The sequence below is a fragment of the Dromiciops gliroides genome, chromosome 5 (genome assembly GCF_019393635.1).
Source record: "Dromiciops gliroides isolate mDroGli1 chromosome 5, mDroGli1.pri, whole genome shotgun sequence".
NCBI lineage: Eukaryota > Metazoa > Chordata > Mammalia > Microbiotheria > Microbiotheriidae > Dromiciops > Dromiciops gliroides.
The window spans coordinates 140,814,299-140,839,558 of NC_057865.1; the positions used below are offsets into that span (position 1 = coordinate 140,814,299).

At 35.6% G+C, this 25,260-nt stretch overlaps 1 pseudogene; it reads left to right on the top strand.

Moving 5' to 3' along the window:
* The first annotated feature begins 1,180 nt into the window (after positions 1–1,180).
* On the top strand, positions 1,181–24,715 carry LOC122728831 (annotated as a pseudogene).
* Positions 24,716–25,260: the final 545 nt, after the last annotated feature.

A 25,260-nucleotide genomic window follows, 5' to 3' on the forward strand; every position in this document is an offset into this window, starting at 1 on the left:
AAGGGTGGTCCTTCAAAAACTGGCGTCTTTCAGTTATCCTAACCAACTGTTAAAAAACTTTCATTTTTTTTTTTTACCACAGTCTTTAATGTCTCTGTTGAGTGCACTACAAAAATTATTTATTAAAGCCTATTCATTTTTTTGCCCTGGGATTCCCTTCTATCATATGTTCCAAGAATCAAACTTTTACTTATTGTTGCAAAAAATTGCCAGAGTGAAACTGAAGGCCAGCTATTGGTTAATATGGAGCTATGATTATTAAAGTTAAAATAAAAGATGCATTTTAAAAATTCAGTTTATGTTTGCCTATAGCCTAGGTAGCTTGATGCTATTTTAATGTCTGTTGTTTTGCATTCTGTGCACTTTAATTAATGTTTATCTGTATTTACACACAGACAAAACATCTCAGGGGGCAAAGTTTTATTTTAAAATTGAAACAACAAATACAAATAAATCTAGAAACATTTCTAGTACCATGCATTTATAACAAAATATGTCCTATACCTTCCTTTAAAAATTGATGCAGTTTAAAAATCTATGCTGCTCCTCTTTTTTTGGAGGGAAGGGAGGGTGTGTAAAATTGGGATTTGAGATTTTATCCATAATGACCCAATTTCAGTATGCAAACACTATTCATGGTTTTTTGCAAATGTGACATAGTCTTAAGAGAATTTCCTGGTGACACTGAGGTCTTAAATGATTTACCCAGCATCTCACAATGTGCCATAAAAAATAGTTTAGCTTACTGGAAAACAAATGGTTAGAGAATGAATCTTTTGACCACTTAACACTGAAAACTCTACAAATAATCCTACACTTTGAGTCCCCCAAAGATTTAATTTATTGGGAACTATGCAATAAAGTGAGCAAGGAGCTTATACAGGAAGAGACATCAGTTTTTTCTGATTCTAACACTACGCATTTCTCTAATTTTGTATGCCTGGAGGCAACAACCCAGCCTCTAGAAGCTTTTGTCCCCCGGCAGTGGGGAAAGGGAAGTCCAGGCCTGAGTTCGAATCCAAGCCTGATTCAAATTCTCTGGTCCCTCCCCAGCTGAGCCTACATGTTTGAGTGCAAGTGCTGTGGCTGTGAAGCACAAGGGAGAGATGGTCCTGCCCCCTCCTCTGGGGACCATACCTCCTCCCCTCCTCTGGCACCACCTCTTACTCCTCCCATGGCCATGCCTCTTGATCCTCCAGTCAGGGAGATCATGAGATCTAATCCACTCTCCTCAGGTCCTGAGCTTGCACATGCACAGCCTCCTCCACCTGCACTACCAGTTTCTACTCAGTTACCAGAGAAACCATCCTCAGCCCTACCCAGTCAAGCTGTAATTTTGACTCAACCTGCTGTAATTCCTCCAAACCAACCTTAGAAAACCCTTTAAATTGCAGATATGCTCATTTTGTTCATAAGCATTTTGTTAATTTGCTTTTGTCTTTAATTACTAACCTTTTAAACCATTTGTATTATGAATGGACCAACAGAGAAAATAAAGGGGTTAAAGGAAAACAAGAGAAACTTAAGCTGAACAAAAATGTATAAGACAATCATCATCATATTTCAAGAATCCATTTCTACTGCCATAAAAAGGGACATATTTTGCAGAAATGTAGAAGTAAACAATAAGGTATTAATATTAGAGTTGGGGATTTTAGATATCAGAATAAAAATGTTCTAAATTCACTCAGAGAAATAATGTCAGTTCAAGGGTTACATACGTATTCCTATACTATTACGTCTACATTTTGAAATTAATAGTATGGGTTTATTTTCATGGAGATTTTCATGCTTTTAAGATTGTGTTTTATACTTAGCTTAAAAGAAGAGGGGAACATTTGCAAAAGTTTTTTTCATATTCATGTAATCAAATTTATTATTGCCATAAATAGGGACATATTATACAATATAATAATATGCAATTTGGGGATTTTAGAGATTCAAACAAAAAAAGAAATGTTCTAGACTTAAAAATTAATTTAAAAAAGTCAGTTCAAAAGTTACATAAGGGGTTCTTTTTTATGCTATTACAGGTACATTTTGAACTCAATATATGGGCTTATTTTTGTAGAGGTTCTTATTTTTTTAAGATTGTGTTTTAACTTGTATTAAAATATGTTCTCATTTTCACAAAAGTAATTGTATACTTAGTAAAAAAAAGTTATTACTTGAAATTATTGCATAATTGTATATTATATTCTGAGTCTAGGCATATACACATTTTTTGCGATTATTATTATCCTCAACTTTTAAATCCATATGAGACTTGAATTATGGGAACTTATCATTTAACACATTAATTGCCTTAATTCTGAGTTATCAGATGCCTGTTAGCCAAGATGCCATCCAATCACAAGAGGAATACATACAAGGGCAGACATTGAACTCTCACATGAGGGGAGACATGCATGAAGTCCAGGTACTGCACTCCTTTAGCAAAGGCCGAGAAAACAGCTATTGGCAAACGTCGAGGTTGAATTTTCTTGGTTTAATTTTCCTCCACACGGCACCGGGTGGCTGGGATATGCCATCTCATTTGACACCTGATTTCAATTCCCCCTCCTATATGCCTGATGTCATGGACATCTCAATTCTGTGCATCTGATTAAGCCTGACTCAGTTATTTCTCTGTTCTTTTGTGGTAACCCCCATAATTATCTCAGGTGTCATAATAAAGACAGTATTGGATTTGGCCTTGACATCTGCTACTAATTATATTAGATTCTTTAATTTCTCATAATGGCATGATGATAATGAGGCAGATGATGAAAAAATTGAAGAAACAAAGATAAAAAGTATTTTCTAAATTAATATCACAATTGTCTTCTCAATTTATCCTCCACAGGGGGGAGTGGAGTAATATTAAGTTTTAGAGGGGTGTAGTAATATTAAGTTTTAGAGAATATTTCAATATTTTGTTTCATGTGTAACAACTAACATTCTGAATTTCCTTAGACATTTTTTTTTGAGAACTCTCATTGTTTGATTTGATTATTGGCAAAGCTATTTAAAGTTGTGTTAAGCTCAATTTTGTGGGAAATTTTCCTGGCTGATTACCAGCATCTGAAACACCTGAAATACTTCCATTCTACAACTACACCCAGAGGACATCCCAAGAATCATCTGAGAAAGTACTTCCAAAGACTTAAATGGACATTTTCCTGCTTTCTTTTTCCTCATTGTATACACTGTTTATAATGTCCCCTTACTAAAAGGGAGTTCCCCCTTTAGTTTTTCTGTTTGTAATGTCCACCTGCTAATAGGGGAGTGTCCCCTTTAGCCTTTGTTAATGTGTCACTCAATTTCTTTTTCTCTTTTTTCATTCTCTTTATTTTGTTAGTCAAAGGCATCTGTAACATTATTGCTTCATGTGAGGAAACCATGTTTCTTCACATTAAGCACAATTCACAATTTGAAATTCACAAGAATCTCTCTCTCTCTCTCTCTCTCTCTCTCTCTCTCTCTCTCTCTCTCTCTCTCTCTCTCCCTTTTTGTTTCTCTCTATCTCCTTACCTCCCTCCTCACAATTCAATATGGATATGTACATGTATATACATATGTATGTATAGATTGAATATACATATACACAGGGTTTTAAGTGCCTACTGTGTGGTGGGTGAGGTATAAGCCTTGGGACAACATATACTTGATACATAGTACGTGCTTATTAATGCTTCTTGACTGCTGAACACAGGTATTTACTTTTATCCCCAATTCACAGATTAGGCAACTGAAGCCAGAAGAAATTGAATGATTTGCTGAAAGTTGCATAGCTTGTAAGAATAGGAGGTCCATATTGCAGAAATATGTTTAATGTGACTGTATGTATATAACCTATATCAGATTGCTTTCTTCTCTCTTGGGGAGGGAGAAGGGAAGGGAGGGAGGGAGAGAGAAATATTTGGAACTAAAAATGTTATTGAAACAAATGTTGAAAACTATCTTTACATGTAACTGGAAAATAATAAAATACTTTTATAATTTAGAAAAAAATTAAAAATTAAAACATAGAAAAAAATAGGAAGTCCATTTTCAACCCAACTGTTCCTGAATGCAGGTGTATCACTATACTCAGACCATGATGTTGCTTCTTTCAGACAAGACCTAAGGGTCTCTTTGTGTTTGCAGCTTTCCTAAAACTAAATGTTTTCTTCTCAAATGAAAAACTAAACCTAATATACTGACTTCTAAACACAACAATCATAGAAATGAAGCTATGATTGTTTTCTTGATAAAAGCATTTTCCTCTTCCAACCATAAAAGTAGAGTTCCATAAAAAAGAATATTCCCTTAATACATTTAAATTATGATTCAATTTATAAACAGCCTTTTATGAATATAGTAATTAAATTAAGTCAAATATGCCTGGACACATTTGGAGATCACAACTCCATTCATTTTCTTTTCCACATTGAATTATCTTTGTTGTTATCTGTTCATTTCACAAAATTTAAGGATAAATTTCTATACAAATTCCCATTCCAGTAATTTTGCTTTTTCATCATGTTTTAAGTTCCTCATTTTTACAATCAACAAAATCATTCTTTAAAAAAAAAAAAGATTTTCGTGGATAGAGCACTGGCCCTGGATTCAGGAAGACCTGAGTTCAAATCTGACCTCAGACACTTGACACTAGCTGTGTGACCCTGGGCAAGTCACTTAACCCCAATTGCCTTACCAAAAAAAAAAAAAAAAGATTTTCTAAGACAGAATAGATGTTTCATTAAGAAAGTTAATTAAACCATCAAGACTAGCAAGGCATTAATTAGAATGGGAAATGATTCAGGTTACATGAGGGGAAAATGATTAATGTGGGGACACTGGAAAGAACGAAAGATCTGTGAATGACATTATTTGTATAGTACTTTTGACTTCAAAAGATCCCTTCTTTTACTCAAATACCAATCAAGTTAGATAATTTATCCATTGAGTCCAAATGGGTTGATCTTTGATTGCCCAGGTTATCTATCTATCTATCTATCTATCTATCTATCTATCTATCTATCTATCTATCTATCTATCTATCTATCTATCATCATCTATCTATCTACTTATCCACCACCCACCTACCTACCTAACTACCTAGCTATCTACCTAACTACCTATTCATCCACCCACCTACCTACCTACCTAATATTCCTGATGTGAACAATACATGTGAATCTGTTAACTCAATAATTTATTTGGGCACAAATTTATTAATCTGAGGTCAGGGGTATTAATAGGTTACTTTGGAGTCAAAGGCATCTTTCTACTTCCAAGAAGTATTTGGTAACTAGATTATTCTCTAGATATCATAATATGCTACTTAATATTATCAAAAAAGGGAAAAAAAAACTACAGATCTAGCTTGTTTTTGATAAATGGTTTGAGAAGAGGGACTAGCCTGTACTTCTGGATGTAACTGAGCTGCATCAACAATTTTTATTGGAGAATTATATTACCAACAGAAAAAAATAGGGGATAAAAATATATCAACTATACCTTATTCTTAGCTGGAAAATTATTGTCTAGGTGATACCAATGATGCTTAAAGGTACTTTAGAAGTATCTTTCTCTCCTCTACACATAAAATTACAGCATTAATGCAATTCTTTTCTGTACTAATGACTTACATGAGTTAGTAAGTGTAGGTCTTTAATCTCTGTCCCAAAATGAGAGAAGCATGTTAAATGTACTTTTCAGGTCTTCAATTATTTTTTTTTCATTTGTCTATTTTTCATTTGATATCAGATATTAATGCATATACTGTCACAAATGTGTGCTTTTCTTCCAAAAAATTAAGTGAATAATGATCTCCCTTTAAGCATCATCTAATGATTTGGAATAACTCCTACACATTTATTCAAAGCAGAGAGAATGACCTGGCGGTTGAACACACCATTGTTGATAATTGTTATGGATTACCTTTCTATCATAAGGCTAACAAGACATATCTTAGTTTTAATTCCAATCATTCTCAGGATAATCTTAAATGGAAGGTCTGGTACTTGTCTTGCAGGAAGGATGCATAAAAGACTGGGGGAAATGAAGACAATATCAGGTTGGTTATTTCTTTATCCAAACAAATAAATCAATTATTGCACCAAATTACGTTTTTAATATATAAATTGTCAAAAACTTTGGAAGGATAAAATGTTCTACTTAAGTTAATTTCCCAAATAATTTAAGTTAACCTATCCCATATTTATTGAAACATTCCTTAGCATAAAAAATAAATTTAAAGAAAACACTATATTTGTAGAGATATGACCTGGGTTCAAATACTGACTTTTAAAAATTTATTTCCTAGGGGCAGCTAGATGACTCAGTGGATAGAGCACTGGCCCTGGATTCAGGAGTACCTGAGTTCAAATCCGGCCTCAGACACTTAACACTTACTAGCTGTGTGACCCTGGGCAAGTCACTTAACCCCAATTGCCTTACTAAAAAAAATAATAAAAAAAAATTATTTCCTAAAAAAATCCCCAAAACAACAACAAAAAACACAAACAACAGCAACAACAACAAAAAAAATTATTTCCTGTTAGAGACTGGAAAATCATGTAAACTTTTTGGAACAGTTTCCTTAACTATAAGATGAGGTATTTGGAATAAGTGAACAAATGACCTATAATGTCGATTTATTCTATAAATCTATCAATCTATAATTGTAGAATTAAATCTACCATGTATTACATAAATTCTAGAATTATAAGATGAATAGGATTTACTTTTTTTCTCTGGGTCACTCAGAATCACATATATATAAATAATTTAATTGTTTTCAAAAACTACGGTTTTCACCATTATTATTTTTTTTTTTTGCTTCTAATCTATTCTGGGGAAAGCAATAACAAAGATATTTAAAATCACATTACTACTGTGTTAAATAAGATTCATTAGGTTCTGAGTGAGAACTCCATGACCTCTCCTAAAACTAAAATACACTGACTTCATAATAGTGGAATAGCTATTTAATATGCTCAGTGAAGCTTCCCTTCTGAACTCCCCCCCCCCCCCCTTGGAAGGCCTAGATTGCCAGAAGTCTGATTTTCAGGTAATAAACATTAATTCTTTCTACAAAGCAGAATATTAAATATTTTATATTAATGTAAGACCAATCACATACTACAAAATACAACTGACTTCATTTGAAGCATCTATTATCAAGTCTTTGACTTTGCCTTGGTTTTACCCCTTTCCCAATCCTTCATTTTCATTTATTTAGTGGGGAGGGGAATGGTGGAGGGAGGAAAATTTGGAACTCAACATCTTATATGTAATTGTGGGAAAATAAAATACTATTATTAAGTGAGAAGAAATTAAATAGAAGAGATAAGATAGACATGCAAATAACTCTAGAGATACTACATGATATGAGAGATACAGAGCATAATTGTAGTTCTGAGGAGTATAAAGTCATATCAATTTGAGAAGATGAGGGACAACCTCATGATGGAGGAGGCATTGGAGCTAGGCATTTTTTTTGGTTTGTTTGTTTGTTTTTGCAGGGCAATGAGGGTTAAGGGACTTGCCCAGAGTCACACAGCTAGTAAGTGTCAAGTGTTTGAGGCCAGATTTGAACTAAGGTCCTCCTGAATTCAGAGTGGGTGCTTTATCTACTGCACCACCTAGCTACCGCCATCCTTCATCTTTAAATTCCCCATTTATTTCAGAACTCCCAAAGTGATAACTATTCAGCATTTCTCTTTTCTGCTCCCTGTGGAACTTTTAAAATGTTTCATTGATACTGTTTTTTAATAACTGTCATTGAACAATCTTTCTCATCCCTTCCACAAGAAGCTCTTTTTATGTGTGTAGGTTTATGTGTGTGCGTGTATATATGTATATAGTTGATATATTTTCATTGCTGAATTTTTTCTGTTGCTAATATTATATTATATAAATATTTAAACAAGACAAATCAAGATATTAACTACATATGGAAGTTCGTGTGTACTGGGGCCAGGCCAATAGCTAGTTCATTTCAGTTTTTAGAGTCTGAAGAGGAATTGTTTCTCCATGATCTCTTCTAAGGCTCTGGAGATCCTTATTCTGATTCCTACTTGCATTAGCAACTTATATTCTCAGGATTTGGATGGCTACATTTCACACTTTAAGAGTGACCCCAGGTAGTTGGCATCTCTTTCTAATTCAATCTATTCAAGTACTCATTCTCAATGCATCTGACTCTCATGCATTATGATAAGGGTCCAAAAATATCTAACCCCTTGAAATTTCTTCAATATCTTTGACACCAGCTAATATCTATAAACGTATACAAGGAGATATTTACTGAAATGATACAAGAACAAAGGAGCAAAAGCTTCTTTCCAAACTGTCCAAACACCTTGATCCCTGTAGAGAATGGGCTCAAATTTAAAAGAAATAGCTGCAAACATTCTTCTTCTTACAACCAAATTCAATTCTTGGTATGGCATACCCAACAGATGAGTGTTTCCTTACATACAAGTTACAGAAGCTAAGATGCTAGTTTGATACATTACAGAACTGGGTTGAACAGGTGACATGTTGGATCTGACACATTCTTGGCCTCTGCCCCTAGAAATCTGTTTTTTCTTGTACTCTTTTGAGAAATCACAAGGCCTTTTACCATTGGAAAGAAGACACAAACAGCAGATGCTCATTTCTAGACATAGACTTGCTCAGAAAACTGCATTTTTATGGGCTGGCTTGGTGGGATTATGGGTACCTATACCCTTTGGAACACAGAGAATCATCCTTACATTTTGTGTCAAACAGGAAAACATAGATTTAGTCTATTGGTGTCTTTTGTATGTCCATTCCCTTCTATCTCAACAGCTAGTTAAAAGAATTTTTGTAATCATGTAGGAATCACAGAATACCAGCCCATAATCAAAAGTGAAGGATAGGACTCTTCATTCTGCTTTTCTAGAAACAAGCTCAGTTCTAGTCTCTCCATATTTCTCTGATATTATTAATTTCCTATAGTGCAATAATAAAAAATCTGAGTTAATGCATCTTACTCTTTTTTTAAATTGCATCTTCTCCCTTCTTAAAATTCATCATATGTTGTAGAAGGCTTTTCTTTGTTTCTAAACAACTACTACCACTGGCTTCTAAAGTTTCCTATGTTGGAAATATTAATGACTTTCCTGATCAACTGCTCCTCATTGTTAGTGCCTCCTTGCTTTCAATTTTTTTCTATATGTTATTGCTGTACTTATTTATGCACTTCTCATCTGAGAAAATAGAATATAATCTCCTTGAAGGTAGAGACTTTTATTTTTGTGTTTGTTTCCCCAGATCTGAACACTTTCCCTGTCACATAGCTGATCTTTTAAAATGCTTTTTGATTGTTTTAATTGAAATAGACTTTTTTGCTTTTAGGGAGAAATAATAGTGAGAAAGATTGTCCATATATGGGATTCAAAAGTTACTACTCTGTAACGATTGGAATAATGCCACCTGCTGGATACTTACTGTAGAAGAGTTCTGCCCATGAAGCGAAGGTCTTTGAGGGCAAGACCAGGAGTCTTTTCTTTGGCATCAGGAAGTGACGCGGACTAGTGGGAGGAGGAAGGAAGAGACTGGCGCTCACTCTCGCTCTCTTTCCTCTGGACTCTGGTGGAGAGCGGAGCTAGAAATGTGCTCTCCCTTTAATAGATAGGAATCTAGGCCTTTTTCTCTCTCTTTACCAAATTCTTATTCTCCTTAATAAATGCTTAAAAGTCTAACTCTTGCTAAAGTTCATAATTTATTGGCGACCACTCATTAGATATTTTAGACAGACTAGCTAGAATTTTAGCCCTTAACAACTCTTCAAATTCCACTCTATCCCAGTTCTGCCTTCCAATGTTACGAATAGCAAGTCAAATTCCTTTGTATGATGCATTGTCAAATATTTCAAGAGAATTATGTCAACTTCTAAGTCTTTTCTTTTCTGAGCCAAATCCTTTCACACAAATCCCCTTTAGTATGGTCCCATCCCCGTTCTGATTACATGTGGAGGTGCTTTAGTTTGTCAATGACTTCTCTGAAATGTGTATCTCCAAAATGAATATCATCATTGTCTGACTAGTGAAGAATACAATAAAGTCAGGACATAGAAGGTCCATCGCCTCTTGTGTTTTGGACTCTACCTCTCTCAATTAAGATTGTGATGACATACTCCACTTAAATTTCACTTGCAATACATTAAACATTATTTGTTTTTCTCCAGAGTTAGAGAATTGATTTTTTCACACACACACACACACACACACACACACACACACACACACACACACACACACATACATATATATGTATGTATATATATATATATATATATATATATATATAGTGCAATGTATTTAAAAGAATGTTAGATGTAGGCTTATATCATACTTCTTATTATTCAAGGATTAGAACTCATTTCTCCCATATGATTATCCCATTTTCCTGTTTGATTACACATATCTACAATGACATCATTTACTCTGGTTCTTCTTCTAAATTCTTTATCTGTAATGTGAAATCCTGCTTATTGCCACCATGTGCTTCTACATTTCTCTTAATGATACTATTTTAAAATGCTTCAGAGACCATAGTGATTCATTACTCACAGTCTTACAACACTGGTAGATTTTTTATATTAAATATATGGTTTCTCTTTCTATGAGGCATTAAGGGAGATTTGCAATTTCCTGAAAGCAATTTTTGTTGATCTTTGCCTCATTTTAAACCTGGATCTGATAGCAGCTAGGTAGCACAGTAGATAGAGCACAAGTCCTGAAGTTGGTAGTACCTAAGTTAAAATCTTACCTCTTACTATCTGTGTGGCCCTGGGCAAGTCACTTAACCCTAATTGCTTTTAAACATCCAGGGACATCTCTAGTCATCCTGATAACATATCTTGCCATAGAACCCAGCTAGCAGCAGAGGAGAGAAGTGAGGCTAGTGATTTTTCACAGAGCTTCCTCACTTAAATCTAATTCAATGCAAGTCATGGTATCCATCCTCTTTTAGAATGAAGGACAAACAACAACAAATCTGGATCTATGCGATGTTTATAACATACTTCGTTAAATTTAGGTTAACCCTCCCCCATAAATAAGGATATAGAAGACATAACAAGTCAATAACTCAAGTGCACAATAGCTTCTCTCCCATAATAAGCTGATCTCAACATTCATGTATACTAGGAGAGGTATATACACACATGCACACATACATACACAAATATCTACCCACATACAAATATAAACATATGTGCCTATGTAGACATGTGAAAATGTGTCCATATGTGTATGCACATTCTGTTATGTGAGCTCAAAATATATGTCATAATCTAGGAAATATCCATCTTTACCTACATTTTTTTCCTTGTGTGGAGAATTAGGATGAATTTGTTTCAGTAGTCAATTATATTATTCAAGAGTTTCTGTAATGTTCTTGAGTTGCATTTGATCTTCACCAGCATGGTGCAAAACACCTTTGGTAAGCGTATGAATCTCTATATAACTTTTCAAATATTAACGTTTGGCAAGTGTTGTGTCTATTGTTAGAGCTTTCAAGAAATCTAGTAATTTGAATATAGGTTTTTTATTAATATAGTTTCTAGTTGTGTTCTCAGTAGTCTTTTTGGTGTGAAAAAAGTAAAATATCATTTTCCACGGATTTGGCATCTTTTCCTTCTTCAGATACCTTGTGAATTGTGGTCATGCCTTCAAATTTGCATCATCTCCATTTGGATTTACTATATGTAAATGTTGTATAATTCATCTCTTTTTCTTTAGTTGCCATTTTCCTTAGTTCCACTTCTATATGTTCTATATGCATAGTAAAAATCATCATGGATCATTTCTATCATTCTTCTGATTGTTGTTCTTACTTCCATTTTCATTATTAAGTGCCCTTGGGATTACCTTGCTTAGATAGGCCTGTTGCCAAGTTTTCTTTAAACTAATTTTATGTTCATCTGCTTTTCTCTGTTTTATGAGGTAACATTTCATATAATCTTAAACCATTTTAAGAAAGTTCTTGCCACCAAAAACCTTGGCATTATTAAATGATTCAATGTCAGAAATAGCTATAGTTATGTGAATGAAATGACATTCATTAAAGATGATGCATCACCATCAACTTTGCTGCTTTTCCCCAAGGTTTGTGGGGCCTTTACATATGAATGGAATCTAAAACTTGATTTGTTTCATTTTCCCTAGTTAGAATATGAGCTCCTAAAGAGCAGGGACTGTCTTATGTTTCTCATTGATTGATTCCCTAGCAATTAGTACTTCAATATAAAAACATGTTTAGTGATTATGATATACTAAGTATTTAACATGTTTTTTTTACTAATTAATTAATTCATTCATCTTCAAAATATTTTCCAAATAAATTTAGATTTTTAGATTGTATTGTTTTAGATTGCCATATCTTTCCACTTGGCAAATAAGTCAAGTGTCTGATGAATAAGTTGGTTTTGAGGTTTACCTTGTCTCATTGTTAGGATCATTAATAACTTCTCTATATCATTTAAACTTCTCTACAAAATTATTATATTCTGTCTATTTTCTTCTACTTCTATTCCATTTTCATCAACAGTAATTTATTTCAATAGGTCAGCATAACACTTTTAATTTCATGCAATATTTTCTCATTTTTATTCTTATGGCTTTTGTAGTAATTTTGAATTTAAAATTTGGTATTCTAACAGCATACATAATTCAGGAATAATTAATACATTAGTAAAAAGTTAATTTCTGTCTATTAAAATATCATCAATTGGGGCGGAGCCAAGATGGCGGAGGAGAGACTGTGACTCCCACAAGCTCCAGATAAACCCGTCCATTCACGCCCAAATAATGCGGTAAAAATCAAAACCCAGAACAGCCTAATGCACATAAGAACAGAGTGAGACTGTTTCTCCGCAAAAGAGGGCGATTCTGATCACCTACTGATCAGGCTGAACAGCTCAGCGCGCGGTCCGGACCCAGCCACGGACACTGCTTCCAGCGCATGTCAGAGTCTTCAGCACCAGCAGCTTCTGAGGCTCCGATCACGGACTGGTGAGGGGGTTCGGAGGTAGGCCGGGGTGAAGTGGAGGCAGTATCTGCTGGAGTTGGGGCAAAGTGCCCTGGTTCTGAACCAGTGGGCTGAATCGAGTGGTGGTGGCCCAGTGGGGGAGGGGTAAAAGCACGCCAAGCTTCCAACCATAGAGAATCAGAGCTCAATCAGACTTCTGTTTCCGGGTCAAAGAGAAAGCGGCTGTGATTACTCACAAGCCAGGCAGGCTGAGAAGAAGCCCAATCACCCCCTGGGCCACGCTGTAGCACCAACGGTGTGTCCGGGAAGCAGTGCTACACTTTAAGGAGTAAAAAGCCAAGAAACAGTAAGCCAGGATGAGTAGGCAGAGAAAGCAGAAGACCATCGAAAACTTCTTTGGGGGAAAGGTAGACCACAATACATCCTCAGAAGAAGAAGATAATAATAGGGTCAAAGCTCCAACATCCAAAGCTTCCAAGAAAAATATGAACTGGTCTCAGGCCATGGAAGCTCTCAAAAGGGACTTTGAAGAGAAAGTAGGAGAGATAGAACGAAGATGTAGAGAAAGAGAGGAAGGAATGGAAAGAGAAATGAGAGCAATGCAGGAGAGTCATGAGAAAAAAGTCAACAGTTTGAAAAGCCAAATGGAAAAGGAGATTAAAAAACTGTCTGCTGAAAATAATTGCCTAAGAATTAGGATTGAACAAATGGAAGCTAGTGAGCTTATGAGAAACCAAGACACAGTAAAGCAAATCCAATTGAATGAAAAAATAGAAGGCAATGTGAAATATCTCCTTGGAAAAACAGCTGACCTAGAAAATAAATCTAGGAGAGATAATTTGAAAATCATTGGACTACCTGAAAACCATGACCAAAACAAGAGTTTAGACACCATCCTCCAAGAGATTGTGAGGGAAAATTGCCCTGATATTCTTGAAGCAGAAGCTAAAATAGAAATTGAAAAAATCCACCGATCACCTCCTGAAAGAGATCCCAAAAGGAAAACCTCCAGGAATATTATAGCCAAATTCCAGAACTCCCAGGTCAAGGAGAAAATATTGCAAGCAGCTAGAAAAAAGGAATTTAAATACTGTGGAGCTCCAATAAGGATAAAGCAAGATCTAGCAGCTTCTACATTAAAGGACCGGAGGGCATGGAATATGATATTCCAGAGGGCAAAGGAACTGGGACTACAGCCAAAAATCACATACCCAGCAAAACTAAGCATCCTCTTTCAGAGGCAAACATGGAACTTCAAGGAGAAAGAAGACTTTCAGGCATTTGTTATGAAAAGACCTGAACTGAATAGAAAATTTGACTTTCAAATACAACACCCCGGAGAAGCATAAAAAGATAAACAGGAAAAAGACTTCATGAGGGATATTAAAAGATCAAACTGTTAACATTCCTATATGGGAAGATAATACAGAGGACACAGGTCTGAACTGAATACGAAGGGAAGTTATGTTTTGTTCTTTGTGGGGTGTCTTATGTATGGGGCCGGATTTGGGCTTGGGGCCTCCTGGGTCCAGGGCTGGTGCATTGTCCACTGTGCCACCTAACTAACCCATAATGACATCCTTAAAATAGGGTTGAGGTGTAGGAGAAATAGACTGGGGGAGGGGGAAGGGGAGAGATGGTCTGGGGAGAGGTTATTCATATGAAGGAAACAAGAAAAACGCTTATGGAGGGGAGGGGAAGAGGGGGAAGGAATTGGGGAGTGATTGAACCTTAATATCATCAGAATTGACTCAAAGAAGGACTAACATACATACTCAAGTGGGTATAGTAATATATTTTGCCCTGAAGGAGGGGAGGGAGATAAGGGGGGGGGGAGGGGAAGGAGGGAAGGGCAGATTCTGGGAGAGAGTAGTAAAAAGCAAAATACTTTCAAGGAAGGTGAAGACGTTCTGCATAACGGCACAAGTATGAAATATTGAATTGCTTGATTTCATAGGGAGGGTTGAGGAGAGAGGGAGGAAGAAAATTTGGAACATAGAATTAGCTCAAAAACCTTAAACTCATCAGAGTTGGCTCATGGAGGGAATAACATTCACACCCAGTTGGGAGGAGTAATCTATCTAACCTTACAGGAAAGTATGAGGGGAAGAGGATAAGGAAGGAAGGGTGGAAAAAAAGGGAGTGTAGAGTAGGGGAGGGGACAGTCAGAAGTAAAATACTTTTGAGGAGGAATAGTTTAAAAGAAGATGGAAAATAGAGTAAATATCATGGGAAGGGAATAGGATGGAGGGAAATAGTTATGATGACTTTGCTGGGTTAATACGAAGAAAATTCTTTGTCAAGTTTAAGGTACATTATTTAGGGTATGATGAACAGGATACTATTAGAAAAACCTGGAAAGACCTACATGAACTGAAGCAGAGTGAAATGCACTGTATACAAAATAACAGCAATAGTGTAAAATGACCTGCTGGGAAGCATGTGGTTATTTTCAGCAAGGCAATGGTCCAATATAACCCTGAAGGACTATGAAAATGGCAACCCATCTACAGAGAAAGAAGAGATAGTATCTGAAATAGTTGGAAACACATTTTTTTTTTCTTTTCTCTCTTTTTTTTCTTTTTTGGTGAGGCAATTGGGGTTGGGTGGCTTGCCTGGGGTCATGTGGCTGGTGGGTGTTGGGTGTGTGGGGCTGAATTTGGGCTCGGGTGCTCCTGGTTCCAGGGCCAGTGCTCTGTCCGCTGCACCACCTAGCTGCCCCTGGAAACACATTTTTTTAAAAAACGTTTTTTCTCTTTGACAATTCCTCAGTCTGAAGTTTTGGGAGTTTTTTTGACTGTTTTTTCCTCACAACCTAGCTAATGTGGGAATGTTTTCCATGACTACTCATGTATAATTTATTTTGAAATGCTTGAGTTCTAGTGGGTGGGGGTGGGAATAGAGGAGGAAGAGAAGTTGGAACAATTTTTTTTAATTGATGTTAAAATTTGTTTTTACATATATTTTGGAAAATAAAATTCTATTCTAAAAAAAAAAAAAAAAAAGAAAAAAAAAAATCATCAATTTTCCTTTTTGTGTGATATTTAATTCAGTACTTACCATGACTAGCACCTCCTAATTCCTTTATCAAAGTAAATATTCATAATGAACAGATCTGAATCTTCTATGTAATTTGCCAATCTTTGGCAAATTTGTATTTCTTTTTTGATCCATTTTTTTCAAAATATATCTCATTATCCCTATCTGTTCTCATCTTTGCATTAGAAATCCCAAGTAGAAAAGTATATGCTGATTTAAATTATAGTCTTACCAACATCTTTATATAATTTCTTTACCTCTTTTCATTAGCAACAGATACTGTTATATAAGGAATTATTGCCCTAGAGATATTTTTGCATGTTGTCATTGCAATATTAGGTTACCAAATATCCCATGAATCTATGCTTCTTGTAGCTTTTGAGTACATGATAAAACCCACTTCACAAAATCTTTTTTTTTCCTCCAAAAAGAATTTGTGATTCAATCTCTGCATATAACTACACACTTTATTCTTTCTTATGGTTTTATCTACAGTGATATTGTACTGATTTATTTATTCTCTAATATTATGGCTGCCATTCATTTTTAATTTGAGATGAAGCTTATATTCAGTTTATCAATATATGTTAAAATTTATAAGTTGCTTAAAAACTATGTTGTTCTTTACATGCTCTGCTTCCAGTACAGTCACATCCAAAGCAAAAGAGAGTCACATAAAACTAAAGACTTTACATTTTTATTTATTTCATGGGTTAACTTAACACTTACTAGCTGTGTGACCCTGGGCAAGTCACTTAACCCCAATTGCCTCACTTTAAAAAAAAATCTACCCAAAGGTAACTGGTCTACTTAAAGGTTTTTAGAACCATACCTTGTCATCCACGAGGTTAGCTAGGTCTCCAAAATGTATGTGATTTGTACATTTGATTAGCATGTTGTCTAATTCCTGTCATTAATATAATTTTAAACAACAAAGGATGAAGAAGAGATTCCCTTGATACTACTTTGGAGATATCCTTCTAAACTGATATTTCTGCATTACTCATGACATTTGAGGCTTATTAACTAAATCCAATTTGAATAATGAAATTGTACCATCATCTGAAGAACATTACTTTACCTTGTTTACAAGCATATCATGAGAGTCTTTGTCAAATATTTTGATGAAATACAGACATATTTTTCATATTGTATTCCCCTGATTTTATCATCACAGAACACCTTTTCAGAAAGTAAGTAAAGATAGTTCTGTCTGAACTGGTCTTGAACCTATACCTATTCACTGTGATCACTGCTTGAAAAACCAGTCCTTTAAAATAGTACCAGAAATTGAACTTGCCATCTCCATGACAATAGTTTGTAGATTTCACACCGATACATTTTCAAAATAAGGACACATTTTACCTGTGTTTCCTCCCACCACCACTATGGTTAGTTGGTTAGTTACTCATTCTCCATGATTGTTCAAACATCATTGTCAATAATACCTTCCAGTTGTTCCAAGGAGTCAATAAGGACAATCAAATGTTTTCTTTTCCTTTGGAAGAATTCCCAACTTTTTCACATGAAAAAAGGGAAAAGCTGACTATTGCTGTTTTTCTATTATGGAACAGAAGAGCATATTTTTTTTTCCCCTGAGGGAAGTTGCCACTGACTAAATGTTGAGAATGACAAAGGGAATAATCAAATAGTATAAATGAAGGGTAACAATTTTATCTGCTTTTTGTGTTTTGTTTTGTTTGTTTACAAAGTAAAATAAGGGGCTTTAAAAGATAAAGATTTAGATAAGCATATATCTAGAAAGCAAAGGTCTCCAAAATAATGAATTATTTAACTGAACTGAATCAGATTTTGAAAATTTTTCTTAGGTAAACCACCTTGAGTAGAAGAGTAGGACCCAAGAAGAGAATAGTTTGTGACAGGAGTGAAAACAGCCATATGATGGATTGCATTATGTACAACATGGACAAAGCATATCAGAGATTTTTAATAATACAGCAGTAGAAATTCAAATAGGACGTGGCTTATTAGTTGTTTGTTCAATACGCAGAACCAGTCATTACCTGCAATCTGGCTTCAATAAAAATTGGACTCAATTTTTAAAAAATATACTTATATGACTATTTTTTAAATGGTGTGTTCTTGATAAAATGTAAAAGCACAATGAAAAGCCTCTGGGTAGGTGTGAAAGTTACAGCTGTAGAAATTAATTTACATGAAAGAGCCATCATGTCTTTTCTTTTGAAATGGTTTGCTACTGGAAAACATAACACAGACCGTATTCTCACAAGGGGAGTCAGGAATCCAGGCAGGAGGCACTGACAGCTGCAATCATTTATTTTTCAAACTTCTGGTCATGTTATAGCCTGCCTGCTAGATATGAGTTATGAACTGGAAAAAAAAAAGTTGATGAAAGAAACAGCCAGAAGGCCTTTAACAGCCTTTCACAAACCTACTGTTCAGATGTTCTTGAATTTAAAAACAGAATCAAATCAGTAGAAAATAATTCCATGTCATTGAATTAAAAAAAGAATTATCCCTTTGTTAAAGTTGTATTACCTAATGCAGTTTCTCCAAACATCTTTTTCCATTTTAATTAAATATAAAAAATAACAAAAAATAAACAACAGTATATTTTCAGGATGCTTTTTGAAAGTTATCTTGTGCTAAGGTATAGTCAGCATATAAGTTAAAGTGATAATTAAATTAAACAAAAATACATCGAACATGAAGTGTGAAAGAAAATATATCATCTGTCAGTCAATAAGCATTTAAGTCATGAGTGTATACACTGTGAAGAAGATGGACTGATTACATTTCAAGAATGTGGGACAGGCAAAGGACAGTCTCACTGCTACCTTGGCACACTCACTATGTCAAGAGCAAGGGAAGAAGGCCTGTAGCATTTTGGATGAACTATCAGCAGCAAATCTAAGACACAAGATGGATCAGGGTCTCACAAGATAGGCAAATATTGATGGACAATTGGCATTTGCATCACTGAAGGGAATACACAAATGAGTGAGACTTGTTTGAGACAAGAATATACTCTTTCACTACTGGAGAATGGGTAATGAGATTTGTTATTGTTGTTGTTGTTAAATGGGCAAGTCTGAAGGATCTATGATTTCACTTCTTCTACTCCCAATCCCTTTGTGATTCATTAGAGATGGACAATGTAATTATCTGAGGCAACTTTTGACAAAAATAACACATTTATTTAGTACTTTAAGGATTAAGAATTGTGTTTCTCATGCAAAAAAAAAAACCAAAACCTAATGAGTTAAGCAGGGAAAATACTATTTTTTTTCCTCTATACATGAAGAAACTTAAGCAAGAGATATGGAGACTTCTGAATGTCTTTTATTCACTAAGTAAAATAGTCAGGATTTCAACATGCCCATTGTTCTTTTAATTTGTCTCTACTGACTAATGATTTAATTGTCTTCACATTCATATACCTAATTTTAATTGGGCCCTCACTACTAAATAACAATCGTTTTACTTTTCCCTAATTGACTTCCTTATCACACTAATAATGGTTTCTGTTCCAAAGTTTCTATTCTATTTTGAACTTATCTATACAACCCAGACACCATCTTCTAAACAGCTGATAACTCATACTTTATTGAAAAAATCAAAACCATATGTCATTCCTCCTCTTATCTCAATTCAGTACTTCAAATCCTCTGAAGATCTTGGATCAAAAGATAAAAATTCCAGTCATACCTCTTCTGCTTACTATCTGTGTGGCCTTAGGTATGACATTTAATCCATACTGGCCTCAGCTCCCTGATCTCTAAAATAATTACATCATAATTGAAGCCTCCAACATACCAAATCGATGATCTTATGATCTTATTAACCTCATTCCCTACTTCTTTTCTTTTTGTCCTCCAATCTCTGGGGAAGAGACAATCCTCTTTTTCAAGACCAACTCCCCTACTTGTGCTCTTGAAGCCTTATCATTTTATCTCCTTTGAGAGTTTATCTCATTCCTCATCCCTTCTCTCTAATCTTCATTCTCTCTCTCTCCTGGATCCTTTTCTTCTTTCTGGTAGCATATTCACATTTCCTTCCTTTTTTTTTTTTTTTTTGTGAGGCAATTGGGGTTAAGTGACTTGCCCAGGGTCACACAGCTAGTAAGTGTTAAGTGTCTGAGGCCAGATTTGAACTCAGGTACTCCTGACTCCAGGACCGGTGCTTTATCCACTTCGCTGCCATCTAGCTGCCCCCCTTCCTTTTTAAAAAACAACCAAAATTCACTTGACCACATCATCTTTTCTTTAAGATATTTGATAAAGCTCCTCTTTTTCTTTAAAAAAAAAATCTTAGAAAAAAAATGATCTACATACATTGCCTCTACTCCTTCAACTCCCATTCATTTCTCAACTCCTTGAAATCTGGTTTTTGACTCAAACATTCAATAAGAAATAATCTTTGAATGTTACCTAAAAGATTATCTTCTGAATCCAATAACCTTTCCACAGTACTCATCTTGTTGATGTCTCTAGTGTTTGATATTTTTGATTATCCCTTCTTCCTGTATAATTTCTCCTCCCCAAAATTTTGTGACAAAGCTATCTCCTAGCTCTTTTCCTGTTTTCACTGACTACTCCTCAGACTTTTTTGTTTCCTGGATCATTCTCCTTGTTAATCCTATGTGTAAGTATTCTCCAGAGTCCTGTTGTAGATATACATTTTTTAAAATTTCTCTGCAGTCTCTGTTGATGATCTCATCGGCCCCCATGGGTTCAGTTATCTCCATGAAGATGATTCAAATCCATGTATCTATTCCTCTTCTCTCTAATGAACTCAAGTGCCAACAGATACCATTTGGATATCTGATCCTATATATACCAAAGGAGTGTCAAATTTCACATTTCCAAAACAGAAATCATTATCTAGCTCCACAAACCATATCCTCTTCCTAGCTTCAATATGTCTGTCCTTAGCATTTTTCTGGTTATCTAGTTTCAACCTTGGAGTCATCCTTTACTCTTCCTTCTCACTCATCTCTCACATATAATCAATTGTCAAATTTTATCAATTTTAACTCCCTATTATCTCAGCCCTTCTGTCTCCTCATACTACCACAACAATAGTTCAGACCTTAATCACTTTTTACCTTCCTGGATCATAGCAATTGTCTCATAAATGATTTCCATATCTACTTAAATGCATCTTCCACACAAACTGATATTCTCAAAGAACAGTTTTAATCATGTCACTCACTTACAAAAGAAGTCTAAGTGGACTCCATTGCCTCTAGAATAAAATGCAAATTTTTTATGTTGTATTTTAAAAATATTCACTTTCTGGCTCCAAACTATCTTTCCAGACTTATTTCCCATTACTTGACCTCACGTAATCAGTGTGCTAGCCAAAACAGACTGCATACTGTTTCTTCTATTTGAATTTAGATGTTAAAAAATGATAAACATTTATTTTCTCTCTACTGGAGGGGGTGGAAAACAAATATGAAGAAATATAGAATCCTTATAACAAATATACATAAACAAGCAAAACAAATCCCTGCACTGGCCATGTCCAAGAATATATGTCTACATACTGAGTCCCTCACTGTTTTCTATCAGGAGGTGGGTAACATTTCCATTATGAGTGAATTGGTCCAGCCATTCTGGAAATAATCTGAACTACTGATTCTTTCTTATGCATGATATTCTTTCCCCTGTTTATGGGCCTTTATATAGGTTTTCCTCTACCCTTGGAATTTTCTTCCCCCTCATATCTACTTCATAGAAGTCTTACCTCTCTTCAAGGCTCAGATCAAACGTTTGCTTCCTCTAGAAGACTTTCCTGATGTTTTCCCTACTTATTTGTCGTCCATCTATATTGAAATGACTTTTACTTCTTTTTATATATTTACATTTATTTATCTATTTTCATATTGTTTCCCCTGAGTTTTATATAAGCCATTTGAGCTTAGGGACTGTTTCATTTTTGTAACCAAAGAACCTAGGATAGGCATGGCACATAGTCAGTACTTAACGGGATTTGCTTAATACAATAATAGAATGGTTTGCCAGAAATTAATCTTGCTATTAAAATAATATGATTATTTTTATCCTCTATGAACTGAATCTGTGATTTCATTGATCTAAGGAACTCTCAGGACAATGTTCTAGTAATTTCAGTACTCCCTCTACTCTTGGAGATCAGTACCTATTTTTCAACTTATAAATTTAGAAAGTTGCCTGAAGCAGAGTATGTTTAATTATGTGTTTTCTCTGGGACCATTATTGGTTTTTCAATTACTCAGAATTTGGTTTCCTTTTAGTGATTTTTTCATTTACTATGTGATAGTCATTGGGCATATCATTCATTTGTTTTACTCTGAGCTAATTCTTAAATCCGTTTCTATAAATTCCTCATATTTTTCATTTTTTCCTATACAATAATATTCATGACAGTCATGTATTCTGGGTTTTCAGTCATCCCTTTATGAATGGACACCCACTTTGGTGTTTTTTGTTTGTTTGTTTGGGGTTTTTTTTTTAGCTTTTTGTTGCCTCCTAAAGTGTTATTATGAATAGTTTGATATTTACTGTATTTTTTTCCTATTTTTTATTTTAAATTATTTGGGGTCTATATCTTAAATTGAGACTGCTGGGTTAAAAAGTGTAAATGGGTTACTGGCTTTTCTTGAGTAATCCCAAATTATTTTGTTTGTTTGTTTGTTTGGCAGGGCAATGAGGGTTAAGTGACTTGGCCAGGGTCACACATGCAGTAAGTGTTGTGTCTGAGGCCAGATTTGAACTCAGGTCCTCCTGAATCCAGGGCCAGTGCTTTATCCACTGTGCCACCTAGCTGCTCCAAATCTCAATTTAAAAAAAAAAAAGCCTTATTCACAGCTTTCCCAAAAAATGTGCTTGCCTTCCTGTAGTAAGACATGGGAGATTTTTAAACAGGCTTGCACTTAATCATTAGGAAGATTATTTTAGGATTATTTTCTTTTTGCACACTGGATATAGTGAGGAGGAAGGGGGGGAATAGATAAGGCATGCAGGTAATGGCAATAGTCTAGCTAAGAGGTAATGACAAAGATGAACCAGATTATTGCAATAGGAACTGATCAACAAGTATTCATTAGATTCCCATTATGTTCCAAGCACTGGGCTAGGTGCTAAGCCTACAAAAATAAAAACTTAACATTTCCCTCCCTTAAGAGTCTTACATTCTAAAATGGGATGGATAGATAGACAGATAGACAGATAGAGCAATCTCAAGTATATACAAAATATATAATATAAATATTTTATTGGAGGCATTAGCTACTGGAGGACTGCATACATAGTGAAGCCCACTAGTATAAGAACAAGAAAGAAGGTCAAGCGAAGAGAAAGACTACGGCACCAATCTAAATATGTTCTGTGCACCAATAGTGATTAAGATGAGGATATAATAATACATTTCATTTGGTTAAACTTTAGAGGGGAAGAAAATGATAAATGATGAAAGCAAAGGGAGATTCTAGAAACAACAGTGATGATAAAGGAATAACTTCTACTGCCTCTTTAGAACCAGTATGTTGGTGGTATGTGAGAGAAATTGCAACTAGGGTTATAAAAACTGGCCAATGGGGGGCACCTAGGTGGTGCAGTGAATAAAGCACTGACCCTGGATTCAGGAGGAGCTGAGTTCAAATCTGGACTCAGACACTTAACACTTACTGGATGTGTGACCCTGTGCAAGTCATTGCCCTGCAAAAACAAACAAACAAATAAATAATGGCCAATGTTACTTAGGGATGGGCAGATGGCTCTGAGTTTTAGTAAATTGAACAAGTATGGAGGGAAGAGGACTAAAATTCAGGGAAGTTGGTTATTTTAGGGTGGGACTTTCAGAGGGTTCAGTGGAAGTGTCAGGCAGAGTTACAGAGATACATTAAAAGAGTAGTGTGAGCCAAAAGCACAGGGAAGGGGAGTCACTGTGGTATCCTGCTTCAACAGTGCTTCAACAGAACCCACTGCTCGATTCCCAGCCAGAGTGGCCCTTAGCCACCTCTCCACCTTCACCTCCCCTAACCAATACTTCCCCATCCTACTGTTCAAGCAGCAGCCTTCTGCCTCAGCCGCCCCAGCCTCAGCCATAGCTGCTAAACAGCCGCCTCCTCACTCTGCCTCCTCATGTAAGCTGCTTACACCATCTCTGCCGCCATAATGACCTCGTCTCCCCCTCAGGTGTGACAGAATTACCACCAGGACTCTGAGGCTGCCATGAATCAGCAGATCAACCTGAAGCTCTATGCCTCCTATGTCAACCTCCTACTTCGACCGAGATGATGTGGCCCTGAAGAACTTTGTCAAGTATTTCCTGCACAGTCCCACAGGGAGTGGGAGCACACTGAGAAGCTGATGAAGCTGCAGAACCAATGCAGCGGCCGCATCTTTCTGCAGGACATCAAGAAACCAGACCTCGATGACTGGGAGAGTGGACTGAATTGCAATGGTGTGTGCTCTGCACTTGGAAACAAAATGTCAATCAGTCGTTACTGGAAATGCACAAGCTGGCAACTGACAAAAACAACCCCCCATTTATGTGATTTCATCAAAACCCACTACCTGGACTAACAGGTAAAGTCCATCAAACAACTGGGTGATCACGTAGCCAACCTGCACAAAATGGGGGTCCCAATTCTGGCATGGTGGAATATCTTTTTGACAAGCACACCCTTGGAGACAGTGACAACGAGAACTAAGCTACACACCTGACTTCCCCCACACCTGGCACTCTTCCTCCTATCTTTCAGTGCATACATATTTTGGTTATCTGACCTTTTCATACCTCTATCAAAAAACTACCACCATTTATATCCCAATAAAGTGACTTGGTACTGATGAAAAAAAAAAAACAAACTAAAAAATAAAAGAGTAGTGTGAGGGAGGATAGAATAATGGGGAAGTGGGGGGTGGATTTAATTAATCAAATTGATCATGAAGTGTCCAAAAGAATTACAAGACTCAGTGATTCATTTTCCCAAGTTTTATTAACATACTGTGAGGCCATAGGGAGCCACCAATGAAATATGTGTCATGAATAGGGGCATGAAAATTGTTATATTTATAATGAGAAAAAGTAGGTTATCTCCTCATTATCATAATCTCCTGCTTAAGGGGTACGTGAGAGGGCTTATTCTAATTTGGACTTCCTGGGATCCTAAGACACCCCTCAAGGTAGGTGCCTTTTTCCCTGGAGGTGTGTTTTTGGAATTTACACATCATAAGGTGAACCAAAAGACACATT